The sequence below is a fragment of the Hyperolius riggenbachi genome, chromosome 1, assembly GCF_040937935.1.
Source record: "Hyperolius riggenbachi isolate aHypRig1 chromosome 1, aHypRig1.pri, whole genome shotgun sequence".
NCBI classification, from domain to species: domain Eukaryota; kingdom Metazoa; phylum Chordata; class Amphibia; order Anura; family Hyperoliidae; genus Hyperolius; species Hyperolius riggenbachi.
This window is the reverse complement of record NC_090646.1, coordinates 130891676-130901226: the sequence shown is the minus strand read 5'-3', so window position 1 is coordinate 130901226 and position 9551 is coordinate 130891676.

Sequence of the window (9551 nt, the reverse complement as noted above, 5' to 3'; positions counted from 1 at the left end):
GATGGAGGAGGACGGGGGATAGGATCAAGGGGCTTCTGCCTCCCGAGGGTACCCCCCAGGGGCACTTTTTTTTTTGTTAAAGAGTCTCTTTAAAAAAAAAAAAACTGCGGTCATTTATCTAACACAGTTCAAACTTACCATAGATTTTTAACCTCTAAGGCTACTTACACACCAAGATGTTGCGTTTTAGGGGACGTTATGGTCGCATAACGTGCCCCTAACGCAACATATGGTGGTGTTGAAGTTGGACGTCAGATTGAGCTGCGTTATGCAGCTCTCAAAGCAGCCGCTCCAGGATAGTGATGGGAAGTCCGGATCTTTTTAAGGATTCGGATCATTTGAATCAGATCATTGAAAAGATCCTGATCTTTGAACCAAATAATTTGAATCCTTTTACTAGGGAAGCAGACTGGATGAAATGACTAGCAGGACAGGACTTTCCCTGCACTGTACATTCTGTATGTTCCTGTTTCTTCCAGACAGACATCCACTGTGAACCGAATCTTTCATTGTGATGATCCGGATGATTCGACTCACAAAAAAGATCCGGATCAAATGAACGATTCGTTCATGATCCGGACAACACTAAGGTCCTACCAGGAGTCTCTGCAGTGCAGTGAATATTAATTAGCCAAGTGGCTGGCCGCAGAGGAGGAGGGGAGACCTCCTCCTCCAACATTACTGAGCATGTGCAAGCACTTAGCCCAGTATAACGTACAGCATGCAGCACTTTGTTTAAACGTGCTGCGTTACTATGTAACGCAACGTGGGCACTGTGAACAGCACAATTGACTTTACAGTGCTGTGAGTTAGGCTGCGTTATTGGCTGCTGTAACGTGGGACTTTAACGTCCCACTGTGAAACCAGCCTAAAGGCTCATACACACTCTCAACAATAGTCTTTTAAATCCACGATTGTTTAACAACTTGAATAAGTTGGACAACTTTTGTCAAGTAAAAGACGTGCAAACAACAAGGCGTTATCACTGATAAGAGGCGACCAACGACTGATAAGACGCAGCTCAAGTCATTCCAACAGTTTTGAGAGCGATTTTCAGAGCGATTCTAGGCATGTTTAGAGAGATTTTCTAAACATACCTAGCGTTTTTTGAAACGTTTTTGTGTAGCAGATTTCGTATATTGTTACAGTAAAGCTGTTACTGAACAGCTTCTGTAACAAAAACGCCTGGAAAACCGCTCTGATCTAGTGTTTTTCAGAGGGGTTTGAGCTTTTCCTATACTTTACATTGAGGCAGAAACGCATCTGCAAACCGCAAAAATGTTGCAGGAGCCACTTTTGCGGTTTACTAAAAACCTCAAACCGCTGGTGTGCACCAGCCCATTGAGATACATTAGCCGAGCGTTTTCACAGGTGGCAGCGGTTTTGAAAACGCTACCAAAAACGCTCGGTGTGCACCAGGCCTAACAAATGAATAACAAATTCCAAGACACAAAAGGGTGAGTGAGCCCTGCCCTTGTGGGCTTACATCCTAAAGGAATGGGGGTGGGATATCAATATACAGTATATCAATAGAGAAATTGAACATGCACTAGGTTTTTTTTAAATAAATTTTATTTCAGATTGATATTTTTGTTTAATCCATTACAATATTGCATACTCTACGCCTGTTTCCCATTTGTGTTGCTGTACAGTCACTGCAGTACCCCAGTATCCCATTGAGAAACATTAGCTAAGCGTTTTCACAGGCGGCAGCGGTTTTGAAAATGCTACCAAAAACGCTTGGTGTGCACCAGCCCTCACAGCAGTGTGCAGACATCCAAAGGTCTTAAAGAGACTCTGAAGCGAGAATAAAACTCACTTCAGAGCTTATATTCAGCAGGGGCATGTGTGCCCCTGCTAAAACGCCGCTTTCCCGCGGCTGAACGGGGGTCCCTTACCCCCCAAATCCCCCCTTGCAAAAACTACTACCAACTTGGTCGTAGATTTTGCTGCTGCTGGAGGCAGGGCTACCGGACGCAGCCCTGCCTCTCAGCGCGTCTATCAGCGGCGCATCGCCGTCTCTCCCCGCCCCTCTCAGTGAAGGAAGACTGAGAGGGGCGGGCGTGAGGCGGAGATACGCGCTGACAGACGCGTGTAAGGCAGGGCTGCGGCCATTAGCCCTGCCTCACCAGGAAGAGATCCCCGCAGAGAACGGAGGGGATTTGGGAGGTAAGGGACCCCCGTTCAGCCGCGGGATAGCGGCGTTTTAGCAGGGGCACACATGCCCCTGCTGAATATAAGAGCTGAATCGAGTTTTATTCTCGCTTCAGACTCTCTTTAACCTCCAGCATTTTCTGATCCCATGTTTGTAATGTCATGTGAACCATGAGATCATGAGTTGTTACAAGTGGCTAAGCACTCGAATTCGTGATTTAACCACTTCTGTGCCAGGGGGGTATTTTTCTGATCGGTGATGCGTGGGCTCTCCAGCCCGCAGCACCGATCAGATAGTAGCCAGGGTGATCAGACTTCCCCCCTTTTTTCCCCACTAGGGGGATGTCCTGCTGGGGGGGTCTGATCGCCGCCGGCTGCTTGCGCTTGCGGGGGGGCTCTTCAAAGCCCCTCTCCGCAGCACTTCCTGGCCGCCTTCCCCTTCCCTCCCTCTCCCTCCCCCTGTGAGCGGCGCAGGACGGATTTCCATCCTGCGCCTGATGGGATAGGCTTTAGCCTATCAGATGCCGGCGATCCCCGGCTAATCAGAGGCCAGGGATCGCCGATCTCTTCTACGGCGCTGCTGCGCAGCAGCGCGTATATATGTAAACACAGAGGAAGATCTTCCCCGCGTGTTTACATTTACCCTGCGAGCCGCTATCGGCGGCTCGCAGGGTGTTCACGGAGACACCCTCCGTGAACTGACATGGAACTTCCATGGAATCCACTTCAGGATTCAGGGGCGTACTTAACCACTTGAGGACCTAGGGCTTTCTACCCCTTAAGGACCGGCCACTTTTTTTCCATTCAGACCACTGCAGCTTTCACGGTTTATTGCTCGCTCATACAACCTACCACCTAAATGAATTTTGGCTCCTTTTCTTGTCACTAATAAAGCTTTCTTTTAGTGCTATTTGATTGCTCCTGCGATTTTTACTTTTTATTATATTCAGCAAAAAAGACATGAATTTTGGCAAAAAAATGATTTTTTTAACTTTCTGTGCTGACAGTTTTCAAATAAAGTAAAATTTCTGTATACATGCAGCGCGAAAAATGTGGACAAACATGTTTTTGATACAAAAAAACCCATTCAGTGTATATTTATTGGTTTGGGTAAAAGTTATAGCGTTTACAAACTATGGTGCAAAAAGTGAATTTTCCCATTTTCAAGCATCTCTGACTTTTCTGACCCTCTGTCATGTTTCGAGAGGGGCTAGAATTCCAGGATAGTATAAATACCCCCCAAATGACCCCATTTTGGAAAGAAGACATCCCAAAGTATTCACTGAGAGGCATAGTGAGTTCATAGAAGATATTATTTTTTGTCACAAGTAAGCGGAAAATGACACTTTGTGAAAAAAAAAAAAAAAAAAAAAAGTTTCCATTTCTTCTAACTTGCGACAAAAAAAAATGAAATCTGCCACGGACTCACCATGCTCCTCTCTGAATACCTTGAAGTGTCTACTTTCCAAAATGGGGTCATTTGTGGGGTGTGTTTACTGTCCTGACATTTTGGGGGGTGCTAAATTGTAAGCACCCCTGTAAAGCCTGAAGGTGCTCATTGGACTTTGGACCCCTTAGCGCAGTTAGGGTGCAAAAAAGTGCCACACATGTGGTATTGCCGTACTCAGGAGAAGTAGTATAATGTGTTTTGGGGTGTATTTTTACACATACCCATGCTGGGTGGGAGAAATATCTCTGTAAATGACAATTTGTTAATTTTTTTTACACACAATTGTCCATTTACAGAGATCTTTCTCCCACTCAGCATGGGTATGTGTAAAAATACACCACAAAACACATTATACTACTTCTCCTGAGTACGGCGATACCACATGTGTGGCACTTTTTTGCACCCTAACTGCGCTAAAGGGCCCAAAGTCCAATGAGTACCTTTAGAATTTCACAGGTCATTTTGAGAAATTTCGTTTCAAGACTACTCCTCACGGTTTAGGGCCCCTAAAATGCCAGGGCAGTATAGGAACCCCACAAATGACCCCATTTTAGAAAGAAGACACCCCAAGGTATTCCGTTAGGAGTATAGTGAGTTCATAGAAGATTTTATTTTTTTGTCAAAAGTTAGCGGAAATTGATTTTAATTGTGTTTTTTCACAAAGTGTCATTTTCCACTAACTTTTGACAAAAAATAAAATCTTCTATGAACTCACCATACTCCTAACGGAATACCTTGGGGTGTCTTCTTTCTAAAATGGGGTCATTTGTGGGGTTCCTATACTGCCCTGGCATTTTAGGGGCCCTAAACCGTGAGGAGTAGTCTTGGAACGAAATTTCTCAAAATGACCTGTGAAATTCTAAAGGTACTCATTGGACTTTGGGCCCTTTAGCGCAGTTAGGGTGCAAAAAAGTGCCACACATGTGGTATCGCCGTACTCAGGAGAAGTAGTACAATGTGTTTTGGGGTGTATTTTTACACATACCCATGCTGGGTGGGAGAAATACCTCTGTAAATGGACAATTGTGTGTAAAAAAATCAAAAGATTGTCATTTACAGAGGTATTTCTCCCACCCAGCATGGGTATGTGTAAAAATACACCCCAAAACACATTATACTACTTCTCCCGAGTACGGCGATACCACATGTGTGGCACTTTTTTGCACCCTAACTGCACTAAGGGGCCCAAAGTGCAATGAGTACCTTTAGGATTTCACAGGTCATTTTTGTTTCAAGACTACTCCTCACGGTTTAGGGCCCCTAAAATGCCAGGGCAGTATAGGAACCCCACTAATGACCCCATTTTAGAAAGAAGACACCCCAAGGTATTCCGTTAGGAGTATGGTGAGTTCATAGAAGTTTTTATTTTTTTGTCACAAGTTAGCGGAAATTGATTTTAATAGTTTTTTTACACAAAGTGTCATTTTCCGCTAACTTGTGACAAAAAATAAAATCTTCTATGAACTCACCATACTCCGTACGGAATACCTTTGGGTGTCTTCTTTCTAGAATGGGGTCATTTGTGGGGTTCCTATACTGCCCTGGCATTTTAGGGGCCCTAAACCGTGAGGAGTAGTCTTGAAACCAAATGTCGCAAAATGACCTGTGAAATCCTAAAGGTACTCATTGGACTTTGGGCCCCTTAGCGTACTTAGGGTGTAAAAAAGTGTCACACATGTGGTACCGCCGTACTCAGGAGAAGTAGTATAATGCGTTTTGGGGTGTATTTTTACACATACCCATGCTAAGTGGGAGAAATATCTCTGTAAATGACAATTGTTTGATTTTTTTACACACAATTGTCCATTTACATAGAAATTTCTCCCATCCAGCATGGGTATGTGTAAAAATACACCCCAAAACACATTATACTACTTTTCCTGAGTACAGCGGTACCACATGTGTGACAATTTTTTGCAGCCTAGGTGCGCTAAGGGGCCCAACGTCCTATTCACAGGTCATTTTGAAGCATTTGTTTTCTAGACTACTCCTCGCGGTTTAGGGCCCCTAAAATGCCAGGGCAGTATAGGAACCCCACAAGTGACCCCATTTTAGAAAGAAGACACCCCAAGGTATTCCGTTAGGTGTATGGCGAGTTCATAGAAGATTTTATTTTTTGTCACAAGTTAGTGAAAAATGACACTTTGTGAAAAAAAACCAATAAAAATTAATTTCCGCTAACTTTTGACAAAAATAAAATCTTCTATGAACTCGTCATACACCTAACAGAATACCTTGGGGTGTCTTTTTTTCTAAAATAGGGTCACTTGTGGGGTTCCTATACCGCCCTGGCATTTTACAGGCCCAAAACCGTGAGTAGTCTGGAAACCAAATGTCTCAAAATGACTGTTCAGGGGTATAAGCATCTGCAAATTTTGATGACAGGTGGTCTATGAGGGGGCGAATTTTGTGGAACCGGTCATAAGCAGGGTGGCCTTTTAGATGACAGGTTGTATTGGGCCTGATCTGATGGATAGGAGTGCTAGGGGGGTGACAGGAGGTGATTGATGGGTGTCTCAGGGGGTGGTTAGAGGGGAAAATAGATGCAATCAATGCACTGGGGAGGTGATCGGAAGGGGGTCTGAGGGGGATCTGAGGGATTGGCCGAGTGATCAGGAGCCCACACGGGGCAAATTGGGGCCTGATCTGATGGGTAGGTGTGCTAGGGGGTGACAGGAGGTGATTGATGGGTGTCTCAAGGTGTGATTAGAGGGGGGAATAGATGCAAGCAATGCACTGGCGAGGTGATCAGGGCTGGGGTCTGAGGGCATTCTGAGGGTGTGGGCGGGTGATTGAGTGCCCTAGGGGCAGATAGGGGTCTAATCTGATAGGTAGCAGTGACAGGGGGTGATTGATGGGTAATTAGTGGGTGTTTAGGGTAGAGAATAGATGGAAACACTGCGCTTGGGTGGTGATCTGATGTCGGATCTGCGGGCGATCTATTGGTGTGGGTGGGTGATCAGTTTGCCCGCAAGGGGCAGGTTAGGGGCTGATTGATGGGTGGCAGTGACAGCGGGTGATTGATGGGTGGAAGTGACAGGGGGTGATTGATGGGTGGCAGTGACAGGGGGTGATTGATGGGTGATTGATAGGTGATTGACAGGTAATCAGTGGGTTATTACAGGGGAGAACAGATGTAAATATTGCACTGGCGAATTGATAAGGGGGGGTCTGAGGGCAATCTGAGCGTGTAGGCGGGCGATTGGGTGCCCGCAAGGGGCAGATTAGGGTCTGATCTGATGGGTAACAGTGACAGGTGGTGATAGGGGGTGATTGATGGGTAATTAGTGGGTGTTTAGAGGAGAGAATAGATGTAAACGCTGCGCTTGGGTGGTGATCTGATGTCGGATCTGCGGGCGATCTATTGGTGTGGGTGGGTGATCAGATTGCCCGCAAGGGGCAGGTTAGGGGCTGATTGTTGGGTGGCAGTGACGGGGTGATTGATGGGTGATAGGTGATTGGCAGGTGATTGACAGGTGGTCAGTGGGTTATTACAGGGAAGGACAGATGTAATTAATGCACTGGCGAATTGATAAGGGGGGGGTCTGAGGGCAATCTGAGCGTGTGGGCGGGTGATTGGGTGCCCGCAAGGGGCAGATTAGGGTCTGATCTGATAGGTAACAGTGACAGGTGGTGATAGGGGGTGATTGATGGGTGATTGATGGGTAATTAGTGGGTGTTTAGAGAAGATAACAGATGTAAACAATACATTTGGGAGGTAATCTGACGGCGGGTTTGCGGGCGATCTAATGGTGTGGGTGGGTGATCAGATTGCCCGCAAGGGGCAGGTTAGGGGCTGATTGATGGGTGGCAGTGACAGGGGGTGATTGATGGGTGATAGGTGATTGGCAGGTGATTGACAGGTGATCAGTGGGTTATTACAGGGAAGAACAGATGTAATTAATGCACTGGTGAATTGATAAGGGGGGGTCAGAGGGCAATCTGAGCGTGTGGGCGGGTGATTGGGTGCCCGCAAGGGGCAGATTAGGGTCTGATCTGATAGGTAAAAGTGACAGGTGGTGATAGGGGGTGATTGATGGGTGATTGATGGGTAATTAGTGTGTGTTTAGAGGAGAGAATAGATGTAAACAATGGATTTGGGAGGTGATCTGATGTCGGATCTGCGGGCGATCTATTGGTGTGGGGGGGTGATCAGATTGCCCGCAAGGGGCAGGTTAGGGGCTGGCTGATGGGTGGCAGTGACAGGGGGTGATTGACGGGTGATTGATGGGTGATTGACAGGTGATTGACAGGTGATTGACAGGTGATTGACAGGTGATCAGGGGGATAGATGCATACAGTAAACAGGGGGGGTGGTCTGGGGGGGGGGTCTGGGGAGAATCTGAGGGGTGGGGGGTGATCAGGAGGGGGCAGGGAGCAGGGTGGGGGATAAAAAAAAAAATAGCGTTGACAGATAGTGACAGGGAGTGATTGATGGGTGATTAGGGGGGTGATTGGGTGCAAACAGGGGTCTGGGGGGTGGGCAGGGGGGGGTCTGATGGGTGCTGTGGGCGATCTGGGGCAGGGGGGGGAAAAATCAGTGTGCTTGGTGCAGACTAGGGTGGCTGCAGCCTGCCCTGGTGGTCCCTCGGACACTGGGACCACCAGGGCAGGAGGCAGCCTGTATAATACACTTTGTAAACATTACAAAGTGTATTATACACTTTGTATGCGGCGATCGCGGGGTTAACATCCCGCCGGCGCTTCCGTATGGCCGGCGGGATGTTGCGGCGGGTGAGCGGCGCCAGGCGGAGGCGGAGGATCGCGTCACTGATGACGCGATCGCTCCGCCCATGCCCCTACAAGGACCGCCGCCAATTGTCAATACGGCGGTCCTTGCGGGGTGCACTTCCCGGCCGCCAATTGTACATACGGCGGTCGGGAAGTGGTTAAGCGTACGCAGAATCCTGAAGTGGTTAAATGATGCTTAATTGCCTCAGGTGTGCGGCTGGATCTGAATGGGTTATTTACCCATAAGTCCATTGTATAGCTTGCACGCGTTCTATTGGACGCAATGCAAGCCTCACTACATGCACTTCCTCCTTCAAGCCGGAAGTGCGCGGTGGTGAGGCTTGCAACATGTCCAATAGGAAGCTATTAGGAAGCAGCCATGGGATCACTCTTCTGCCTCTCCACTCACTATAGCGGCACTGGCTATATTGGAATGTAGTCTGTCCTTACACCCTGCCTCTGTGGGTGGGTTAATAAGAGTCACTTGACGGTCACATAACACCTCCTTTTCTACAGCCAACACTCACTGATCCTAGCTGGTAATAAACTAATGCTTAGCTTGTTGCTTCCATATGTGCATATACACAGTATAACCAAAGGAAGGCCACTGCTAGTAGCAGGCATATGAGTCAGCTGTTACTGTATAAGAGTTTTGCATTCCCTGCCATTGCTTCTGATTTCATAATACATGCAGGTGGGTCAGTCTGTCAAGCACAGCCAATGGTGCAATGAAAGAAATTCAGAGCAAAGTTAAGTCTCCTCCAATGATGCAATGGAATGCAACAGTCAGCTGTAGCTGCATTTAAAAAAAACTGGCCGTTACTGTATTTGTAATCCCAGCATGCTCTCCAGATTGGTGTTCCTCTCCTTCCTTGTACGTCACTCCAGGGGGCGAGCTAGCAACATGCACTAGGCTAGAGAGATACAGTAGACAGAGGGATCTTGCAGATTGCACCCAAGGTTAAATGCACACAACACAATGGGATACTCACAAAAAAGATGCTTGATTATTTGCATATAAAAGACAATTCCCAATCCAGGGTGTGATGATCCGCTCAGCTGGCTGCACAGGCAGACAGCTGTTTGTCCATTCCTCTAGTCTGTGGGCTGCAGGTCTCTGGAACAGAGACCTGTCTTTCCATTGCAAGTTTCTGGTCTGTTCTCTTGCTGGGGAATTTGCATACATTCGTTATGCAAATCCCCTACCTGCCTTCTT